The sequence below is a fragment of the Camelus dromedarius genome, chromosome 22 (genome assembly GCF_036321535.1).
Source record: "Camelus dromedarius isolate mCamDro1 chromosome 22, mCamDro1.pat, whole genome shotgun sequence".
Lineage (NCBI taxonomy): Eukaryota > Metazoa > Chordata > Mammalia > Artiodactyla > Camelidae > Camelus > Camelus dromedarius.
The window spans coordinates 23,341,850-23,366,093 of NC_087457.1; the positions used below are offsets into that span (position 1 = coordinate 23,341,850).

Consider the following 24,244-nt stretch of genomic DNA (forward strand, 5'->3'; position numbering starts at 1 on the left):
AAGATAAACATATAATCAAATGCAATGAAGTGAAATGAAGTAGAATTAAAGATGAAGGATAACAAAATAAGTGACTGGTAATAAGGAGACTGAAGGCAAAGGTGGATGATCAGCGCTCTCTTCCCTCTGGAAAACTACTCAGGGATGGGACGCAGTGGCAGTTTGGAGTGACTCACATATCTCTATCTAAAATTTTCACACTTGAGGAGAGGATGTACAGAAAGAAATCTGTTTCTACTCAAACTTTGCATGAAGAGAGCCAGGAGGAGAAGAATTTGCTCTGTCTTGGTGTGCTCATGTAATTGTCATGTTTTCATAATGGCTTTTAAAAAATGTGGACAATAGGTGACTCTTTAACGTTCTGCTTGTGTAGAGACATTATGAAAACGTAAACTAAACCTGGATGGATAAACTTAACTGCTTGAATAAGTATGGAATTTAATGATAAGACACCTGGTATGTAGAGGTAGATGGTGAGTGCAGAATTTTTGCTCTGAAAACGATGCCGAACTTTTCATCACTGCGATACCAGAGGGCTCTTAATGGGGGCCACAGACGACTTCTGGGTTCATAGAACGTAAGAAATGTTTGTGTGCAAGTACTCTTGTGCATTTGTACATTTTTCATGGGAAAAAGTCTTCAGATAATCCTAGGAGTCTGTCCCAGCAAAGGTTAGGGATCACTGGTGCAAAAATTGTGATCATCTGAGTCTCTAGTTCCGATAATGTGAAAGTGTTTCTTTTAAAAGGGATAATCTATTCACCATTTTACGGTGAGATAATCTAAAAATTACCCATTATATATGAAAAATGAAAGGTCAAGAAAATGAAATATATTTTATTTATCCCTGAAATGGTCTTTCTATTCTTTACTTGCTTTTGTTTTGTTTCTGTATTACTATTATGGCATTATATTAATTTTTTTAACCTTGGAAAATACCTGTTTACTACCATACTGCCAATGCTTGACTTTTTCAATCTTTAATATATTTAAAAGACAACAAATTTGAAGATTTTTAATAAATTACGTGTCAGGTAGATTATATTATCAAAGGATTTCATTTCAGGGCAATAAATGCAGTAGTATATTTTTTAAAGGGGGCCTTTGTCTAATAAGATTGAGAACCATTCTGCTATGCTGTATGCAAATAATATTAATTGGGTCCAATCTAATACTTTACAAGCTTTCCACAGAAACTTTACTGATTTTAGAGCAGGAAATAAATGACTTTAGATAAACTGTTTCAGGGGAAGGGTTACAGCTCAGTTTTAAGAAAAAAACAAAATTCTATAATAAGGGAGAAAAATGTATAATCTGAGCCTCTCTCAGTCTCTGTCTCTGACTCTCTCATCTTTCTATCTCTATGTGTGTGTTCTGTTCTGTCATATCTTATCTTTATATTTTATACAGAGCAATACTGGCACAGAATAGGCATATATTTGTTAATTGATTCATATTCTGTACAATCACCAATTCTCTTGTCCTTATTCCCCCACAACAGGGTTCCATAGTACTAACAATGGAAAGGCTAATAAGCGAATCTAAATTTAATCCTTTTGTTTAAACTAATCTCCTTCTCTCTAATTAATGGCTGCTTATTCCATTATTGCTAATGAATCAGGAGACTGTTCTCTACATCCGTGCAGGAAGCACTCTATTAAACCATCAATTTGAAAATCAAAGGGGAGATCATAGTCCAGCTTCCCATTGTTCCTGTAGTGACTTTTTGCCTAATGAAAAGGGAGTCTCAAATACAAAGACTGAATGAAGCCTCCTCCCTCTAGTGCTTGCCTCTTAATCCTGGATTGCATCCTAGCTTTTTTCACACATTTTAAAATCCAAGCCTTGTAAGGGTTACATACCTTAGAATAGTCAGTGGATTACACAGAGGGATGGAAGGGGCGGGGCAGGGGAAAGGAGAGAGCCAGGAAGGTGAAGTAACAGGAAAGCTTTAAAAAAAATAATCCCCATGATTCAGTCCTCCCCGAGCATCCATCCCCCGAGATCTGATTCAGGAAGACTGAGACTGGGTCTGAGCATGTGCACTTTGAGAAGCCCCCTCTGGGGGATTTCTGTGCCACAAATGACCTCTACCCCCCAACACACACACACACACACACACACACACACACACACACACACACACTCAAGGCGAGAACCTCTGTAGGAAGCCCTTAGCACAGCCATACAAGTGTGCTTTCTTGATAGGACATTGCTTGAAAAAAGTTGAAACTTCACTACTTTAAACTACTCTAAGTAAACTGAGAGCTGTGGAGTTGTAATACAGACTATTAAGTGTTAACATTTCATGTATTGAAAAGCTCCTGTGCCAGGAGCTGTGTAGGGTGATGGAGTGTATGGAGGTGAGGGACAAGGGACTGCTTTGCAGAGACTGCCAGGCCAGGTACTCAGAGTAACCTGTGTGTCTCAGACCTCAATAATTAAAGGGCAAACTAAACAGAAGTCTTAACATGTATTTGTCATGTGTTGCTTAACTGAGATTTCCCAATGGCATTTTCAGTCACCTTCAGAAGAATCTTGAAGGTCAAACTACCTTCAGTACTAATCTTTAAGTACAAACTACTATACATAAAATAAATACGATACAAGGGTATATTGTACAGCATAGGGAATACAGCCAATATTTTATAATAACTATAAATGGAGTACAGTCTATAAACACATTGAATCACTATGTTGTACACCTGAAATTAATATAATACTGTAAATCATCTACACTTTAATAAAAAATAAAATGTACCTTTCAAAAAACCCCAGAAGAATCTAATTTCATGAAAACACTATCAGTCAAGTCGTACACCCTGAAACAGCATCAGTGCAGAAGGTAATAAGCTGATATACAAGGCTAAGGTATTGAGATGTGAGCTCTGCCCCTAGAGAAGTGCTGGGACATAGGATGCTCTTCATAAATGTTTTTTGAATGAATGAACAAATGAATTTAATTGCCATTTTTCTTACTAATCTTTTTTAATTTTTAACATATTTCAAATTATAGTATCATTATTTTCTTTTTCTCCACTTTCAGAAAGCCTCAGCAGATAATATGCACAATTTAGAATGCTTTGGGCAAGGATAATAAACATGTCCTGTCACTTGTCTGTGGGTGTTCCCTTGATTCAGACAGGAAAGATGCAGCCAAGAAGATAAAGACAAAAGAAAAGTCCATGTGTACTTAATATTTGCCAGTGTAGTAAATTTTTCCAATGGAGAAAGAAAAGACAAAGTTGGTTTAATTGGATCCAGTCTCTTTGAGTTCCCTTTCCCTATTTTTCCCTGAAGAAAAGAAAGTGGGAGCAGAGACCTAGCCAAATGATGATTTAAATTTAGTCAAATAATTCTGGGGGTGCCAAGTCAAGAGGTTGCTGAAGTTTATTTCTCTTTCTTTCACGGAGGTGAATTTCCAGCTCAGGCACATGAACTGGACTGGAAGAGCAATCAGTTATAAAGAAAAAAATACGTTTGGTGTCTGCCTCTGTTAGCTGGAAAAATAATTGAAAGCATGAGTGTCGTGCAGTTTCTCTAAAACTTCAAAAGTGTACATAATCACCAAAAGGAGAATGCCATCTGTTTGTTGTTAAGGTCATGTTTTATTTTCCTTCTTATTCTTTCAGTATATTCAGTGAACTTAGCTTTTTATAAGGAAAATTAATTATTATTTATGCTAGGTTCAGATCAGTGACGAATTCACTCATTTCCCCCTTTGCATTAGTAGTAGAATGGTGTTACATAATAGATTAGAACCATTTGGCAATTAATCTTACCCACGTTTAGAAGATACTCACTGACCAAAATAATCAGAAGAAATACTACTCAGACAAGAAAGAATCGATCTTTTGTATACCTAATAACATGTTGGCAGTTTTGCAAAGTTTGGTAACAATAGCCTTTGTTCTGCAATGTGTAAGGGATCAAATAGCATTTCTAGGTCATTTGCTATCAGCATTCATCTGCCCGAGCATCTGCGGAAGCTGTGATGTTCAGCATTAAAGGCATACAGTGAACGATACCAAATGTCAGAATTTGAACCTTAGACTCAGGCAAGTGCAGAGATCTGCCCACAGTAATCCAGTTACTGAGTGGTACATCTGGGCCTGGAACCCAGTTCTCCTGATGCCTAGCCCAGTGACTGTTGGACTGCAGGTTTAGCATTCGGCATAGTCAGTATCATTCGTTGTTAAAACAGATGCAGTTCAAATTAATCCATGAGTAGCTTCACTTGCAAACTTCACAAATGTGTATTTAGGACAGATTATGTTCTAGGCTACTTTAGATAAATTGTCCCATAGTTTCCACTGAGTGTTTATTCCATAGGTTAGTTGATTAGTTGCTTTACTATTTTGAAGTTACAGCAAGGTCAGCCTGCTAATTCCTCATTATTTGCAAACTTAGTTCAAGATACTGTGTGTCAATTGTTTGCCATATGAGACTCAATTGTTAGATACCAGGGATACAAAAGAAGTAGACCTTTGCCTTTAAAGAAGCTGCAGATGTGTTACACAGAAAATGGGCAGAATGATACTGATTAAAGAACACATTTCCTCCTCTTGGATGCTGCCCTTTTTTTTTTTTTTAAGTCTTTTTTTCTCATTTCTTAGGCTATCTTTTTCAATCTGCTTTTTCTCTTCCCTCTACTGGAAGTGCATCCTAAGTACTGGGGTCCCTAGGGCTGAGCCTTAAACGATCTACTTTATTCTCTTCCGGGATTGTCTCATCCAATCCTGCAGCTTCTACCATCATCCATCACAGCACTTACTAACCTAGGGTCCATGGATAGACTTCAGGGACCTGTGATTCCCCTCAAATTATAATGCAACATCAAGGTGTCTATCCACAGCTTTTTTTTCGAGGTCACAAAAGTAACCCAGGCTTCAAAGCTCTGTGATTTGGATAATTCCCATGTCTGTATCTTTCCAAAGCCTTAGATGCCAAGTCCGATTGCACCCAGGACACCATCCTCACGTGGAGGTCTCACAGCTACTTGAACTATAAATGGCACACTGCTTTTCACAACTTCCCACTCCCTCCCCAAACTTCCCTCCAACTCTCCCACCCAGGTTTTGTTCCTCCTTTTGTGTTTCCTGTCACAGTAAATGACATCATTACCCACCAGGTTATCCCAGCCAGAGACCAAGGACTTTGGGTATTTCCCTGTCTTTCACTCCACACATCCCACCTAAGTCCAGAGGGCTCTTTCTCCTAAGTAGCTCTCAAATCCCTCCCCTCCATTTCCAATGCCACTGCCTCTCCCAGCTGCCATCATCCTTTATTTGATACAGCAAACTCCTGGATGGTCTTCCTCCTGTCTCTCTTCAGTCCTTTCTATGTACTGAGGCTAGAGTGCATTTTCTCAATAAAATATGACCACATCACTGCCTGGCTGAAACCCATTGGTGGGTTTCTGTAAACTCCATTAGAGTTCAACACCCAGTGAGTACATAGCCTTGAGTAAATTGTTTCATGCTCTTCAGTACCATCACTTGCTGTAATCTCTCACCCGCTTTGCCATGTCCTTCCTATAGCTCCTCAAACCTGCCATGCACTCTCTCATCTCTTGTCCTTGAAATCTGCTTTCAGGTCTTCTTCCCTTCTCCCCCCAGCCCTTCTCACCTGCTCTACCTCAACCCTCTTCCTCTTGCCCTCACTCTGCTCATGTGCCAGGCTGACTGTGCTCACCCTCAGCTCTCACTTCCTTGAGGACCTCCCTGCTATATGCTCTCGCACACAGTCCCTTTGCTGAGACCCAGATTTTAATCACCATGGTGCTTTGTTTGTCCCTCCTCCTCCAAGGACTATAAGCCTAATGAGGGCAGGGTTCACACCTGTCATGTTTCCTAGCATCTGGGCTAAGGTTCATACACAGCAGGTGCTCTTAAAATATTTAGTGAATGAATCAAAAGCCAGTTTGTATAGAACAGACAGTGGAGGGCAGTTAGGGGTCTGAGAGGAAGTCACACCGTTGGTTCCATTGTCACCCACTGAGAAGGGCTTGAGCTTGGTCGTGAAAAACGGATAGTATGTGGATTAGGCAAGATGACGAAGAGCAGAAAACAAGAGAAGGGAAAACAGTATTAAATTCTGGGAGAAGTGTGTGAGTTGACTCAGAGCTGAAAAGGCAAAGATGTAATCAGTGGAGAGACCAGAGGGTCTGGCTCCTGGGTAGTTTCTGTCTAGTGCAGGACCGTGGTTGGCTAATATTGTAGACATCGAGTGGGAACAGGTTGCACATGACCTTGAATGCTAGGGTGAAGTGGGAACCCACTGAAGGAGTTAGGAGCTGGGAAACATCAGGCAAGGGGGGCTACATGCTGCTGCTGCATTAGACGGTAGCAGTGTTTCTAAAACTGCAGCCTTTAGTACACCTTTGGGACATGTTTTTCTACATTTGAGTACCACCTTTACTACATATTGCTTCATCTTTTTCCTTAGATGACTTTTCTATTTAAACGGTCTGTTTTAAAAGGAAATCACACCACTACTAAACGTGAAAAACAAACACCACTTGCTATTAATTGAAACATAAAAAAATAAACCCAAGAAAAAGTGTTGGATTCCAAGTAGATAGTGTTTTCTGCCCAAGTTTCTAAGCCTGACGTCTGTTCTCTCCTGGTGATAAAGATAAACAAATATTCAAAAGGAAATAAAGATCTGTAACCAAACAAATCTCCTCCTTCATGTAACCATAACAATAGAAAGAAAATTAAAAAGGGAACACATGCCACACTGTATGATTAGATACTATTTGGTTTCATATGTGGGTGCCACATAAAATCATCTCCACTTCCACCAGTGTTTCATGCCCTCGCTTTGGAAAGCAGTGGTGTCAGGAAGGGGCCTGAAAACTTATTCTGTAACTATGTTTGGCTCTGTGGGCCATACAAATACTATAATACTGCTGTTGTATCATGAAAGCCATAAAACACAATCCAATGCATGTGGCTGTGTCCCCGTAGAATCTTATGTCCAAAAACAGGCAGGACATTTGACCTGTGGGATATACAGTCGGCCCTCTGTATCTGCAGATTCTGTACCCTTGGATTCAACCAACTGAGAATTAAAAATATTTGAAAAAATTTCCAGAAAATTCCAAAAAGCAAAACTTGAATTTTCTGCATACCAGCAACTATTTCTATAGCATTTGCATGGTACTAGGTGTTATATATAATCTAGAGATGATTTCAAGTCTATGGGAGGCTATACCATAGAATATGTGCAAATACTATGACATTTTATACACAAAACTTGAGCATCCACAATTTTGGTGTCTGTCGGGGGTCCTGGATCCAATCCTCTGTGGGTACTGAGGGATGACTTAATTTGCTGACCCTTGGTCTATATTAATGGTTTACAAATTTATGGTGTGATAAGGATGACTTGTGTTGTGCATTGTGCTGTGTCCCCCCACAAAAGATATGCTGAAGTCCTAACCTCCCGTAACTCAGAATGTGTGTGACCATATTTGGAAATAGGTTCTTCACAGAAGTAATCAAGTTAAAATGAGGCCATTAGAGTGGGCCTTAATTCAGTGTGACTGATGTCCTTATACAAAAAGGAAATTTGGACCCAAAGATATAGACACACAGAGGAAAGAGGATGTGAAGACAAAGGGAGAAGATGATCATCTACAAGCCAAGGAGTGCCTGAGGCTACTGGAAGCTTGGAGGGAGGTCTGGAACAGGTCTCTCCCTAGTGACCCTGCCAGCAGACTTCCAGCCTCAAGAGCTGTGAAATGATACAATTCTGTTGTTCTGAGTCACACAGTTTGTGATACTTCATTACAGGAGCCCTAGGAACCTAATACAACTCATTGTGGGGTTTTTAAAAAATTATTTATTTATTTATTTATTTATTTATTTATTTATTTATTTACTTACTTACTTACTTACTTAATTTTTCAAAAAGCTTTATTATGATATGATTCCTATATACTAAACTACACATATTTTAGATGAACCTTTCTTAAATATAAAAATTGGAGTCCCACTTAATAAAAATTGGAGTCCCACTTAAGACCTACTTGATTAGAATATTTATGTGTAGAGACCAGGTGCAAAAAAAAAAAAAAAGCACCTCAGGTGCCACATTTGGTTTGGAACCTGTGGTCTTCATGGTAGAACAGAGGAGGCAGAGATTGGGCTCAGGTCACCTAAGGGGAAGCAAGTATAATCCACAGTTGCGGCCATGGGGGGCTGGATTAAGATCTGGGCAGTTGGAATAGAAAGGAAGATGCTTGGATTGGTCTGATAAGAGGCACACAGTTTGTATCGGAGGAATAGGAGTTGTAGGTGAAACAGATATACTTGTCCATCTCAGAGGAAATTTACTGCAGACAATGAGACATAGGCATGAGGTCTGTGTCAGAGACAAATGTTTTAAGATTATCCCCATATTTAACATGAAAACCAGTGAGTGCTCAAAGGGAGAGAGGAGTGGAGAGATGGCTAAAGATTGTGACACCAGGCCGTGGTTAGATGGTGAAGAGAAGAGAAAGAGCCAGTGAAGGAGACGGAGAAGAGTGGCCTTACAAGTAGGATGAGAAATAGTTATTAGAGCGAAAGTCTTAAGAATGAAGGAGTAATTAGAGTCAAATTTTACAGAGAGGTCAAAGGAAGGGGACATAAGGAAGCACTAGACCTGGGGCTCATGGCTGCCCTGTCAAGTTTGAGAAACCACTTTCAGCAGTGTGGGGTAAACTCAGATTTGCAAAAGTTAAAAGTTTTGTTGTAAAAGGAAAGGGCAAACATAAGGAAGAAAGATTGCCAAATATACATTTTTTTTCCCTAACATGGGAGATCTGTGCCTGTTTGAAGGTACAGAGGAAGAAACCAGTGAAGACACATTGAAAATACTAAGTGCCTTCAGAGGGAACATGGTCCTGCCAACACCTTGATCAGGAGTGGGTTCCCTTTCACTGGAGATGGAACTGCTTTTACAGTTGGGGCAATAATAAGACAGGGGTTGCATCTGTCTGGAAACATCTTGTAAAGGCTCTGAAATATTTATGCATTATAATTTAGTGAAAATGTTATTCATAATAGTTGATCGATGTCTATCAATTTATCTTTCTATCTGCCTATCTAATACATATTCCATCTCTAAGGAATGATTTGAGGTCGCTGTTACGTAACAATTACAAGTTATAAATAATTATGTATTATTCAGAACAGTATCTAAAGAGGAAAACTAGAAGCTAACAAATTAATCACTTCAGTTATGAAAATGCACAACAAAAGATTCCAGGATAAGAATCTCTCCCTTTGACAAGGGAGAGAATGACTTTGCTCCAGGCTGACTGGATGAGAGCCTCTAATTTTACCAGTTGATGATAACACAGAGCCAGCTGAAGCTTAGGCCAAAAGAGATGAGGTACACCATGCAAACCCATGTGCTTGATTATGACATCAGCGACTGGTTCCAGACTTCAAATACATGGCTATGGAACAAAAAGGGTTTTAGCTAATTTTCTCAGCGTCTATTCCAGTATTGACATGAAATAAGCAAAAAAAAAATTCTTTTTTAAGTCTAAAATATTAATACAAAATAGATAGGATCAGAGAGGACAGAGGATACAAAGAGTCTACACACTAACCATTCACCTGCTGGGGAGCATGTGGATTTTAATGTCACTTCAGGGCAATAAAAATGAAATGTCCCACCATCTTAAAGGTTTGGAACTTCTAATAGAATAAGCATTTGATTAATGAAACAACATGTACTATAAAGAACAAGGGATCATAAAAAGCTGGTTTTTAACAGCCTAAGTACCTGTTGCAGCTTGAAGTCCTTTATCACCTTGTAAATCACCCCTGGAGAGAAATAACCAAAGTGAGACAAGGCAGACTTCCATTACCAGCCTGTCTACCTAGGGACCTTGGCTCTAGTTTCTCAACCATATTCTCTTTGCTAACACTCTGTGGTTCCTTGCCTTTATTATGGGGAAAGGAAGGCTGGGTCATTGTGGTGGCTCTGCTTTTAGTAAATGTCTCAGAACAAATATGCCCCCTCAAGAGGCACCTTCCTCTCTCTTGATGTCTCTGTTCTGCGGTCAAGCCTGCCTCTGTTGGTAGAAATTAACAGCCATGGGTATTAGCCAGCCCAGGCCCCCAGATCTTGTGGCTTACAACAAGCAAAGATTAATTTCTCCCAGGTTGGTGTGTGGGTTGGCTTCAGTGGAGTTTAGATCTGATCCATGTGCCTTTCATTTCCAGGGCCCAGGTGAAATAGCAGCGGCACAGAGGCATGCTTTTTTCACGGTGCAGGAAGGAGCACAGGAAGGTGAGTCAAACCTCAGGAGCTTATCTGGAGCCTCTGGGTGGGCATAGCATACCTTAAATCTGCTCGTGTGTCATTGGCCAAAGCAGGTCACATGGCTGAGCTTGAAGTCAGTGGAGGGAGGAAGGGTACTACCCACAGCAAATCCTGGCCAGGATGAAGAGGTAAGGATGAACTGGGATGGGCTCATCCCATTGAGCATACTGTGGGTTATACAAGTAGGCTGGTCATGTGGGCACCTAATTAGAGAGCCTGGATCTTGATCGATGATCGCTGAGATCAAAGTAGGTGTTCAGAGAGGAAGTAGATGCTCTGCATGTGGTATATCATATTAAATTGTCAAGAGAACCTTGACTTTCAGAACTTTAACTCCCTTAGATTTACAGCCTTGACCTCAAGCAAATTATTAGCAACATAGCTATTGACACCAGGAGCTGTGCTAAGCAGGTTATACATGTGATTTCGTTTAGTTCTCACAATAGTCATCTGAGGTGGCTGTTATCCCCATTTTTTGTATAAAGGACTGGAAGTTTAGAGGTCAAGCTGCACAAACGGTCAGCATGCTAGACGTCCAGAGCTGGGGTTTGAACCCATGTCTGTCTGGCTGCAAATTACTATACCACATTAGAAGAACTTAGTGAGAAACTGACACCCAAAAATATACTTGTAAAATTTTGTCTTGTGTTCGTATCTTTGCATCACATATTCCACTTCAAGGAATTTATCTTTTTTTATTTTAAATTGAAGTATGGTTGGTTTACAATGTTGTGTTTCCAGGAAGTTATCTTAAGGAAGATATATTAGATATAAAAAAGATACTCAAAGAGTGAAATTAATGTAAAACTGTGGACTCTGGTGACAATGGTGGGTCAGTGTAGGTTCATGGATTGGTTGTTAACAAATAGAACACTGCAGTATGGAATGTTGACAATGGGGGATGCTGTGCATGTGTGGGGACAGGGATAAGTGGGAACTCTCCGTACCTTCCACTCGATTGTGCTATGAATACAAAAGTGCCCTAAAAAAATTAAGTTTATTAATTAAAAAAAGTAGGAGAGTGCCATTGGCCACAGAGTGAAAAAAAAAAAAGACATTTGTATAAGGATGCTCATTTATAAGGCAGTGCTATTTATAATGGAGAAAAACTGGAAATAATCTAAAGGATTAAGCATAAGACATTTGTTAAGTAATTTGATACCTCTCTAAACAGCTATAAAATTACTATTTAGAAGAATATTTAATGGCATTGAAAGTGTGCACAGGGAGGAGACTTTATCAATATGCACAGTGTGACCACAAATTTGTAGAAAGAATACTCAAATATGAACAGTGAATAATTCTAGGTAACATATATGCCTTGAGGTGACCCACCTCCACACACCCACCAAATTTGTCACACGAGCATACTTTAGCTTTGTAATTAGAGCCCGTATGCTCTCACCAGCACACACCCTCCCAGTTAGAGAGACAGAGTTGGAAGCAAAGTTTGGTTCACACAGTTCCTACTACTTCTGACTATTGGATTTTTATTTATTATAGCAGATTTATCATGTGCTAGATAATTTCACATTCATGGCTTTTCTAATGCTCAATTTATCAAGGAGAGCGGTGCCACATCCTCCTGTATTTTATCGCAAGTACCATCAGGGTAAGATAGACAGGTTCTCTTTCTCCCGCAGTGACTTTGCCACTAAATCATAATTCATAACGATGCATCTTTCCTGGGTTCAATTTTTAATGTTGTTTCCCTTTTTGGAATGTTTACCTAACAGGAGAAAAGAGGGCATTATATATGAGTTGCATCCATATCACTCATGTGTTCTCTACTGAGAAGATGAAACCAGATGGCTGAAAAATACTCAGTGATTTCAGAGACTCGCTTTGGACATTTTTTTTTTTAAGTTGTGCAGTTTTTCATTATCAAAGACAAGAAAAATGAAGAGAAAAGTGATGAGGGCTTAAGTCATGACTTCCACTTTCCTTCTAAGTTTTAAAAAGTGAGGTGGCTAGTGATACTGCACATTGATTATGTGGTACACAACCAGTTAGAACCGGGACCATATGGATTAGTGAAGGGCCATTATCCGTCAGCAAACGAAGCCCTTTTCTCTTTATACTATTCCTCATACTGTGAATACAGTTACTAATAAAATCCATTTTCCTTTAGCCAAGAGCGACGGATCCTCTCATTTTTTTCTTGAGAGTAACTCTTGTTCTTTCTTAATACATTTCTCCCCCGACTCTCTTGTTTACTTGTAGAGGACTTACTTGTGCAAGGCGAGCACAGGATGTAGCTAATTCCTGTGTGGAATACTAACTTTGAAGACCCCCAGTTTCATTTCCATGAAAGTTAATGTAGATTCTCCAAATAAAGGCATTTTCAATAAGGGTGAGTATTAGAGAGCAGTGATCGCTCCAAAGAAGTTCAAAACATCTCCTTCAAATGACTTTCTGGTGAATATCAGATGGCAATGTGCTAAGAGTCAAAAGTCAATGGAACAACACCCATTGTGTGACTTTCAACAAAGCACTTCATCTCTTTGGTCCTCTGGGGCTTCATCTATAGGTTAAGGATAATTTTTGTTCTCAAATTGTATGATTCCTTGACTAACAATTTTTTGATCTTTATTAAACTTTGTTGCAAAGAGCAACATAATTGCAGATCTGTTTGGATTTGATGGCTCTCATTTTAATTAATATAAAATTTGACGGTCATAACCCCCATTATAAAGTCTATCAGATTCATTTGGTCTCCTCTTGTCTGTACTTTGTAAGTATAGATCTATAGTATTTGGACAATAAGATGATATTTTTGCAAAGCTTTAGAGGTTTAAATAAGATGATAGTTTTGCATACTCAAGAGTTGTGAACAGGTCAGCCCCTAGAATATTTACATAAATGCAGTTACTTGTTATTAGTTTGGCAAAGCTTTTAGCATTGTACTAAAAAGTTAATAGCTGTTTGGAAGCATTCTAGAGATCAGTTATTATCTACTCATTCTAAGCTAAATTCTTGTTTCACTCTAATGGTGCCCTAAATTGCTCTTTGAAAACAATTTGAATCCTGAGGTAAAAATAAACTTGATATTACCAGCTTATATAAGAAAAATTATAATAAAGACTAGATTGCTTTAGGATCATCCAATAGGTCATGGGCTCAATTAAAAAAAAATGACAACATAATGCCATTTGCAGCAACATGGATGCTCCTGGAGAATGTCATTCTAAGTGAAGTAAGCCAGAAAGAGAAAGAAAAATACCATATGAGATCGCTCATATGTGGAATCTAAAAAACAAAAACAAAAACAAACAAACAAACAAAAACAAAGCGTAAATACAGGACAGAAATAGACTCACAGACAGAGAATACAGACTTGTGGTTACCAGGGGTGTGGAGGGTGGGAAGGGATAGACTGGGATTTCAAAATTGTAGAATAGATAAACAAGATTACACTGTATAGCATAGGGAAATATACACAAAATGTTATGATAACTCACAGAGAAAAAAATGTGACAATGAGTGTGTATATGTCCATGAATAACTGAAAAACTGTGCTGAACACTGGAATTTGGCACAACATTGTAAAATGATTATAAATCAATAAAAAATGTTAAAAAAAAAAACAGATTAAAGTAGGCTATAAAATACTTTTTCACTAAAAAGACAAAAACCAGATCTGGAACAATTCAATGTTTTCAAGCAAATTAATGAATAAATTAGATCAACAAATCACAGAAGTCAGTTGCTGCAAAATGGCCCCAAAACATGCTTTGGGTAGAAAAATGCTGGATATACATAGTATATGCTCAATAAATGTTAGCTGTCAGAAATACAATTATTATTACAGCCTGAGGCGCTGTTTTCCTGCTGGAGAAAGTTTTATCTTTGACGAATAGTCAGTAATCATAGTTCTTGTTTCTTATCTCTTCTGCCTGGAGAAGAACTTACCAGTGAGAAAGATACTACCCCTTCCTCACAAACATAAATGAGAGAGAGTATTCTGGATTTTGTGGTTGCAGTTGTTGTTGTGGTTTTGTTTTGTTTTGTTTTGTTTTTAATCATTTTTTGATAAACACACTAGCTAACTAATCCCCAAACCAGTATTTTTTTAAGAGCCATTAGTGTCTGTCTTTGAAAGACCCTCTTCCCATTTAAAACCAAAATCAACTTTAAGTGGTACCCTAAGTACCATGGTAACCTCATGTGGAATTATCTTCCCGTTGTCTCATCTAAGTTTTCATTCAAAACAGGAGGCAAAGGAATGGAAGGCTCAGTAAAATTACACCTTCACTGTAATTAATCCATGTAAAACATTGCCTGTGTGTGTATGTGTATACATAGCAATGTTTGTGTACCTATCCATACACACAGGATATAAATTCAATTTTTTTAAATTATATGCCTAAGAAATGGGAATATAGATTATTTTTTATCATTAAACATTTGCTATGAGGAAATATGTATTACTTCTATGAGCAGTATAAACGATACACTTTAAAGTATGTCTGATGGTGGTTATACAACAATATGATTTCTGGCTCTCTGAGGACTGTACAATTAGGTTTTTTAGGTCATGATTAGCACCACGAAAACCCTTGCCTGGAAACTTGTTTCACCTTTAAAAATATGCCCAAAGGATTTGTCAAGATGAATGTGGAGTTAGTTGAAAATTTGTTGTTCCTTTCAAATTAATAGGGTAGCTGGCTCAGTCTTCCAACTGACATTCTGGAAGGCTGTTTGTTACACATAGGCACTGGATGAGTCTTTTAAGCATGCTTTCAATTTGCCTCTGTAAAACCTGCTTTAGTGTCCAGGCAAAGATGAAGATCATATTTTCGGATAGTTTGCAAAATTCTAGAAAGTATCAGAAAAACTCCAATTCTCCCCTTTATGAATAAACTTATCAACAAAGATATATTAAACACCCCCAAGACTAGCAGGTCATTAATGTTTTTATGACAACAAAAGGAGAATTTCAATTCAGTTCAATTTATTATAATACTTTTTGAACAAACTCTAGGATCCAGAAGTTTGTTCATAGTATTCTCTCATTGCTGAAAATGTAACTCTCTTGTAGATTGAGCTGAGTAGGAGTTAAGTGATATTACATTTTGTTATAAAAGGATTTGATATAAGTAGGTTGCTGAATGGATGGATCAGTACCCAGTGCTTCACCTCTGGCCTCCTGAAGCTTGAGTCAGTAAGAGTATCTGGGCCTGCAGGTAAGGAACAATAGAAATGAGAAAAGGGTCATAAAAGTTCAGCAAATAAGTAGGAGAAATAAAGGCACTGGTATGATATTAAAGATAAGCTGTTTGTATTTGTTTAAAATCTTACTCTGCATCAGGTTTTTCAATATGGCTACAAAAAAAGAAAGTGCTATTTTTCATAGCTTGATGAATTCCAGACACCCCTCCTATGGGTCTCTCTTACTCCCTCCTCATTTTCCATTGACTTTAATCATTAGTGATAAACCTCAGCAGAAATGAACTTCATTTATTTCCATCCATTTTTCTTCTCATCCCTGCTGAATCTGAGCCTGTAGACCACACGCCTTGCCTCAGTTGCAGGATATGACAGAGTGAAAAATGCAAGGAAATTGATCTCCTTTGGTTTTATTTCTAAATACCTATGATGTTAGGGAATCAGTGAGGACTCTAGAAAGCAGAGAGAAGGAAGGGATTTTTTTCTCTTTTGTCCTGAAGACTGGATTTCTTCTCTTTGTCCCAAAGACCAAAATTTCCTCTGGGTGGGGTAGAGTGGGCTGCTGTTAGAATGGTAGCTGTAGAGATAGAAGGCTTACTTTCTTTATCCCAAGCATAGTTCTGGGTTGTCTGCAAATCCTAAGAAAGCTTTGTGAAATCTAATAGGAGAGAGGAACTTCACATGGAGAGAGCAATGAAGAGGTGATGGAGAGGAGATGGCTGTACTGTGAATCTGGGCAGACAATGTCATAAACAGAATCATGAAGTTTCCCATGATATTGGTGGCACAGAAATGTAAGATCAGATACTGTGTCTCCGTCTACAGTGCAGAGGTTGTCGAGAGATCCACAACCAGGAGAAATACGGACAGAAATGTGTGACCAGTGGTGACAAGCATATATGGGTGGGGGTGGAGTTTTCCAACATGATGACAAACATCTCGTCTGATGCTGGACTAGATAGGTGATATCTAGGACCATCTGCTTCCCCTGTACTGTGGTTCCCTGAAACTTATATATAACTTGCAGAAAAGAGAGGGAAGCAAATTGACTGATGCTGGTTTTTCCCAATTCCAATGGAATTAGAAGCTCAAAAAACAATTTTCAAATAAAAAAATAGGTCTTTTCCACATTGGTTTACAGACTGAGGTTTATGTCCTCTACATATGTTCTGACCTTTAATAAACCTAATTCCTTAAGGAATATACATATCTCATTGTTTATGTGGGAAGCTTCATGGGGCATAGGAAAGAGGTTAGATAAGGGAAGCAAAAAAGGATATCTAGTGTCTGTTCTGTTCCTTCTCCTCTCTTGGCCTCAGTTTTCTCATGTGCAAAATGAGGGACTTGGACGGGATGTTCTTTAACAACTTTTCCAGCTCTGACGATGTGATTCTGTGAGTCTGTACAATCCTATTTGCCAAATTGTTGGTTAGTGCCACAGACTCAATGTTGCCCATAAAACACTTACCTAGGAGCTTGGCACTTAGGTGCTCAGTGAATACTCCTGTCACCTTCTGCCCTCATTAGCATTATCCAATCACCACTTTCCTAAGATCTAATTCACATGAAGGGCCATTATATTCTCTTTTCTCTAAGTTTCAAGTATAAGTCTCATTCTGAAGAAGCCATGCAATGGACCAGTTTGTCACCATATTTGTTCCAAGGATCCTCTTCTGCAGTTCTCTCACCTATGGTTGAAAGGCTTCTCTCTGTGCTCTGAACAAGAGTGGTGGTTTGGTAAAGGGCTTGGATAACGGCCAGGAAGATCTGCTGTCTTACTGGTGACACATGGAGAGAAGATTATTCATGGACTCAGAGGGGTACTTGGTTGACCTGAATTTGTGACCACACTGAGACAGCACTTCCTGCAATCCTGTGGAGGTCCAGCGAGCCATCCTTCAGTTGTGTTCTTTGTTGGGCACTCAGGCCATTGGCCCAGAGTACCATTCCAACAGGAGTTGCAAAATAGTTGAAACTGTGTCCCTGTGAGTTCACAGAGATACAGGGAGATGCCAGATCATCCAGAGACCAAAGAGCTCTCTAAATCCATGTTTGCAGATGCTGCTGCATGGATGATGTAAACACACAGGATGTAGGGCTTTCACTTCTGCTTCGAGTCCAGCTGTTTACCTTTAAGCTGCTTCTGTCTGTCTGTCTGAACCTTTCCCTGTCAGAAGACTTTAGCCAGCTACTCTCCAAGAAGACACCATTTTTAATAGGTGCTGGCTGGAGGGAATATTTTTTTTTGGTGGTCCCAGTAGCCAGTCACCTCTGGTCTCACCATTCTCTTATCCCTTGATCTTCCACCGGGTTCTAAAGGCAAAGGCCTTCTCCTTGGCCTCTTCATCACCCTATTCTTAACCCACTTCTGGTCTTTTACCCATGTACAGTGTCCTGCCCATGTACCTAGGCTAGAGTAGATCTGGGTTCACATAGATGGTGTTTTGATTTGGCTCTTTACTTCTTTGACTCAAAATTCCTCAACTAGGAGGCTCAGTTGGTTTTTCTCAAAGGGTGATCTGCATCATAATAAATATAAGGTGCTTATTAAACATGAATTTGGAGGATCCCACTTCAGATCTTGTGATTCAGAATCTCTAGTGGGAGTCCATAGAATCTGTACTTTAAGCTAATACTCTGGTGTTTCTTTTGCACATTAAAGTTTAAGAGACACCACCTACTCATCCTCTTTCACTTTTAAGTTTCAATGCTAAGAGCTCTCTTAGCTTATTCATATTTCTCTTTATAGGAGAGCCTTTTCTTTTTCACTGCTAGAAGCAGCCAGGGTCGATTTGCATTGTAGTTCACATTGTTACAGAAAAGTGTGTTACAGCTCAGTGTTACAGCTCAGTTGTGACAGCAACCTGGATCCGGGCAAGAGACTAAACAGCACTCGGACGGTTGGAGAACTCAGATTTATTATGTCAGCAGGCCCAGAGGAGTTAACACTCCAAGCTCTGGACCCCGTCTGTAGGTTTACACAGGCTTTTATAGGCTACCAGTCTAGACTTTGCAACATTTTGTAACATCATATGCAAATAAGGTATAACAAAGGTGACTAATTAGGAACAAGCTTTGTAGAAGTGGACCAATCAGGAGTGACCAAAATGGACCAATCAGGAGTGAGCTCCATGCAAATGAAGCACTACAAATGAACCAATCAGGTTAGCTCAGGGAACCAATAGACTCTTAGGGATAAGTTCCACTTTCCTAGAAGTAAGCCATTTTAGAGTTTAAAAAGTGAGATAATTTCGCAGGGCCAGGGAACTGAATGGTGCTGGCAGGAGGGCAGTGGCCTTGCCTGGGGGTCCTGCCGTCTTTTTCATGGGGCTTCCCACCTCAACATGCCCCACTCCAGTAGGGCCTTACCAGTAAGTAAGCACATTGCTGTAATTTTACCCTTAGGCACCTAACCAGGTCATGACCTTAACATAACAGAGCATGCAGTTTCTTCTAGTTCTCATCAATGCACATACATGAGCTTCCATCTGAGTGTACTTCGTGTGACCACAGCATCCCCTTTGTCTTTTCACTTGTTACTTGCTAACAACGAACAGCCCACATAAGGAAATGACCATTAACAAGTGTCGGGATTGCCACACACTTGTACCTTTTTGAGACGGTGGGCTATTCCATAGTCTGCATCAGTCTGGCTGCCTGGCACATTTACTGGCTAAGTATTTCTTACTGATGAGCTGAGTTGCTACAACTTATTCTGTTCTCTCTTGACACTTCTAGTCACACCACATGACCTGAAGTTGTCCTTAATGAATTTCAGTGTCATTATATTTTGAAGTTGTCACCTCAGCTCCCTGTATGGCAAATACTTCAGTCTCCTGCTATTGCTTGTTTTTGGTACGTGTTCCAGCCAGTGAGGCATCCCTGGTTCTGTGCTGGAGGATTTTAGAATTCTACAGCGTTATTGGGAATGACCCTTAGACACTGTCAAACCCAAGGGACCCTGTTGACAGTCTGGCAGAGCTCTGTTTCAGGAAAACATTTTAAAAAGCGTAAGCTAACGTGTATGATTATAAAAGAAGTGAATTATTTTCAATATGTTTATCAAAACATTTTAAAAAACATTGTGATATAGTAATAATAGATGCCTCTTTACTAATGCATTAGATAATAAGAAATAGCTGTGAGTATGATGATTACTATAAATTTGAAGAGCTGGTGATCATAAATATGTTGAGGTACCTGTAAAAACTGTACCATAACATGAAAATATCTGTAATTTATATTGGAACAAAAATCACAAGTATTGCTAACACTATTGTGGTTGACCACATATTTGGAGGAAGTGCTATAAATTTTAGTTAGATTAGAGAAAATAAAAATGCATTTTCCCATTTGTGCTCATGGTCCCCCTGAACAAATTTTCAGAAACCCCAATCTGGTTTGTTTTCTCAATTTTACCAGGAAACAGAGGGCCTGAGATGTAAAATGAATTACTGAGATCACACAGTTCATAGTTGGCCAAATTCTTGGATTCCCCATAATCCATTTCTCCCTTTTTCTATGCTCCACCACTTCTTTTCACTGAATTGCAAGATGGCCTTTATTGGTGATTCTGCTTTATGATTCTCCCTCAGTTCTGTTTTCTTCACGTTTCATTTGATTCTAGCAAGTCCATACAACTCTCCTTCTTTGAGATGCTTTAATTTTGTCTGAATATTAGCGCTATGTGAATACCATACTCAGTTTTTTTCCTTCCCTAGGATATAATGGTAAATTCCCTAATACTTTTTCATTGTTATCGGTCAAAACACCGTATTTTTATTCATTTAGAGGGAAATAAGCAGAATCATAACAACTAGTTGGCATAAAGAGTGTTTTTTTCTCTTTTGGACAGTGTGGAAGTGGAGTTTACTTGATTGTACCTTACAATTTGAACAAGATATGAAACCTGGAGAGAGGCCAGAAGAGATGAAACACATTAATAAGGCTGCTTGAAGAAAGGAATTGTCTTCTCTTGTCTGAGTCAGTCACTGGGAGACTAGGGGAGAAGTGGAATGCACTTTGCATAATGGATCTTAGTCTCTCAGAGACTCTGTAGATACAGTTTCTCGTGGAAACAGAACAGATCATTAGGGACCAACCGTATTCTGTATCACTTGGGCTTTATGCATTTGGATTTCTCCCAGTCACTTGACTGTTTTTGAAACATTTTCTAGATTGGAGTCCAGTTCACGTTACATTAATCCTTAGATTTTGTGTTGTTATTTAATTTTTTGTGCATATACCTTTAACTCCTCAACTAGGCTACATGCTTTTTGAGCTTAGGGAACTGATGTTATATATTTTATTTCTTTGCATCTTTCACAGCCCTTAAAAAGGTGTTGGCTACAACTGCAAGCACCCAGCATAGTGCAAAGAGCATCAGCTTCCCACCCAGACAGACCAAAGGGCGAAGATAGCTCCAGTGTTATGCTGGTCCGATGTTGCCCCTGCTGTGCCTCCATTTCCTTACCTAGTCATACCTGCCTGTGCAGAGAGCTATTTAGCAGGAAGCACTGTGCGGCAGGTGGTTAGGGCAGTGTCTGGCACACAGCAGAGGGTTGAAAAAACACAGTATTATTGTTACCATTATTATTATTATTTCTCAGTAACCATTTCATTTGTGCTTCTTATCTGTGAGAACCCAGGGTGTCTCTCTCTTGCTCAACTTTTCCTTATGGTGGTCTTAGAAAACGGGCTAAATAAGGTGAAACTCCTAGAGCGGAGCAGCACTGCGCTCAGCCACACATTTTAGTAACTGATATCGTGGGTGTGTCATGTCTGCTTGTCTTCTTCCTCCTCCTAAGAGGGTCCCATCGAACACAAGCCATGTTTCTCCTCAGTTTTTACAGCCCTGCTTACTAGTCAGTGAAATTGTTTACAGTGCTTTCCAAGGGCTAAGAAGAGAAACCATTGCAAAAAGGGGAGAATTATGTTGGCATTTTAAGAGGCTAATATATAATCATTTTTTTCCCTTCTGGAGTTCAGAATATATTGAGAGAGAGGACCCAGGGACAGAGGAATGGAGACCAAAATTTTTAAATAGGTTATATATTTAAAGAATTCTAATCGTGTTAGGAAGTGACTTTAGCTCTGTGGTCCAATACTTCCCTTAGACTGAAGTTTGCCTCAACGAAACAAAACACAGAGCTGGAGGGTACCCTCCTGCACATGCAGGCAGAGCCCACCCTGTTGCCTCGTCTCTCTCTCAGCTCCATGTGGGGGAAATAGGGAGAGCACAGGCTGAGCACACTGTTTCTTCTCTCAAACTCACTGGTGAGATCAACCACTCCTTGTCACAGAGGAAGGACTAAATGAAAGAGGAGAGAAGGGCTATGCATTCCTGTAGCTGAGTTGTCCTCAAAATGTGGGCCATGGGCCACAAGCATCAGCGTCTCCTGGGCATGGTGACAAAGCAGATCCCGGGGCCACATCCCAGTGTCAGCTTAGCAAAGTGTGTTTTAACAAGCCCCCCAGGTAATTCTGATGCAGGCTTCAGTCTGAGGACTATTGTTCTAACTGTGGTCCTCAACCCTGGTTGCATGTAAGCATTTCTTGAGAAGATTTAAAAATTATCCAAGTTTGGGCCCCATAGGCAGGAAAAGTTTATAAACTGAGATCCCTTAGGGCAGGGCCTTGGGGACTGGAATATTTTGAAAGGTCCTCAGATGATTCGGATGTTCATTCAGGTCCCAGGTCTACTGCACAGTCTAGCTCACACGTGGCCACATGGAAACAAGAGTCCTGGGAAGAGTGCAAGGAGCAAATCCTGGTTGTGACTTGGAACTCTCAATCTTGCCACTTGGGTGTTTTCTTCTTTCTATGTCAGACTAGGTATTGTGAACATTAGGAAGTCACCTGCCGTGTAGCTCTTGACAATCTTGTGGGATCCGATGATGAAGAGTCTTGAGGGGAGGCGGGTTCCTCCAGGCACAAGGCACTCAGTCAGTCGCAGTGGCACCTGGACAAATACCAGCGACTCCTCTAAACTTGTCACTTAAAATGTAGACAACTTTGTTTCAAGTTGACAGAAACTACCTAATGTGTTTTAAACTGAATGTTTCTTACATCATTGAGAGGAATCCAAACTCAGGACTTTGTCAGCACTGGAGATAATGCTTCAGAGGACCAATAAAAAAGTAGAGGAGAAACCAAAAACTCTTAAGTTTGTAGGATGACTGTATATTGTAGGAAGAAGAAAAGTTGGAGGTGGTTTCTGTTTGCAGTGCACTGAAAGGTCTCTTGAGGGCTTTTTTTTTTTTTTTAATACATTGTTATATCCACGTTAAATTCCTGGGCAGTTACTGCCCCCCAACAAAAACGTGTTGCAAATCCATTCAATACGTTGCTTCACTTAGAATGGTTAGGGAGTGAGATCACATGAACTAAATAAACAGCTCTGTAGCTCCCTCCCACCATTGCTCTGGAGACCCCCCAGGAGCTTGTCTGTACCTTCTGCAGGAGGCTGCCTCTACAAGAGCCCTCTCCAGTAGAAATATGTGAGCTACAAAAGTGAGCCTCTATGTAATTTAAGATTGACCAGTAGCTACATTAAAACAAGTAAAAAAGAAGAACATGTGCAATTAATTTTAATAATATATTTCATTTAACCCAATGCATTGAAAATATTTTTTATTTCGACATGCAAGCATTATAAAAATTTTATACTGAAATCAGTATAAAAATACCTTTTTTTTGTACCAAGTTTTTGAAATTCACTGTGTGATTTACACTGATGACACATGTTAATTTGAACTGGCCACAGTTCACGTGCACTGTAGCCTCTGTAGTTTGGTGGCTGTTATCTTGGGTAGGGAGTTCTAGAATCTGATTCAGTCATCAGGTTTGCCGTTCACCTTTCTTACAGTTTGCTCCTCTAGCAATTAACTTATTTCTGAGAAGTAGCTTAGTGTTCCCAGTTGACAGTCCTTACTTACAACTAAGAGAATATCACCAATTGTTGTTTTCATTGGAGTTAAAGAAATCTTTTAAAAATCCTTTTTTCCCTTTTGTGTTTCTCATTTACTCTGAAAAATAACATTTCCATTAAAGTAACTTTGGCAGTGCCTTCTCCCAAAAGGCCTCTGAGCCTGTAGCTAGACAGGGTTGAGGTTGCTTGGAAATGCTCATGTGAGAGGAGTGTGGGCTGGTACCTGAGTATACCTAAAAAACTGGTAAGCAGTAGTCCCGCAATTCTGAAAAATTAAAAGCATGACATTTAATTGTGCAAATAGAGATGAATTGAGTGGATAACTTTTACTGTATTTTTCAGGCTAGAGTTCCTTCTCTTTGGTCCATGGAACTCAAAATACTGACCAACTGACCACTACCTGTGTGAGAGATAGCCAAGTATCCACTGGGATGGCTGCAGGAAGGGATGCAGCTGCTAACATTTTATTGGATGTATTACAGCAACAAAGATTCAATAATTACTTGTTGATTGATTAATTGATACTGACTTAAAAAAAAAATTAGACTTGCAACCATTTAACATGTTTTCAGTTAGTATCTACTGACCAGAACTATTAACTTCCTCTTGGTAATGGCGTTCAGAATGTTTTGAAAAGTGAAGGGTCAGAATCTTACTTTATTAAAATTTGTTACACACAATTAAATATTGCATATAGAAAATAGGTATTTTTAATAAGGTATTTGACATAAGAACTAGGGGATTATGTGACCAGGCTGAAAATATACGGGGTGGGGGGGGTAGTATAGTATGTACAGCTGATTTTAATTTTCATTTTTG

At 39.3% G+C, this 24,244-nt stretch overlaps 1 long non-coding RNA gene across 3 annotated transcripts in view; it reads left to right on the forward strand.

Annotated features, from left to right (window-relative positions):
• LOC116149175 (uncharacterized) overlaps positions 1–24,244 on the forward strand; it is an 859,611-nt gene that overhangs the window by 248,730 nt on the left and 586,637 nt on the right. For all 3 annotated transcript variants that reach the window (XR_010377352.1, XR_010377351.1, XR_010377353.1), the window contains one exon: positions 10,227–10,293. This is a non-coding gene — a long non-coding RNA (uncharacterized LOC116149175). The remainder of the gene's footprint in view (positions 1–10,226; positions 10,294–24,244) is intronic.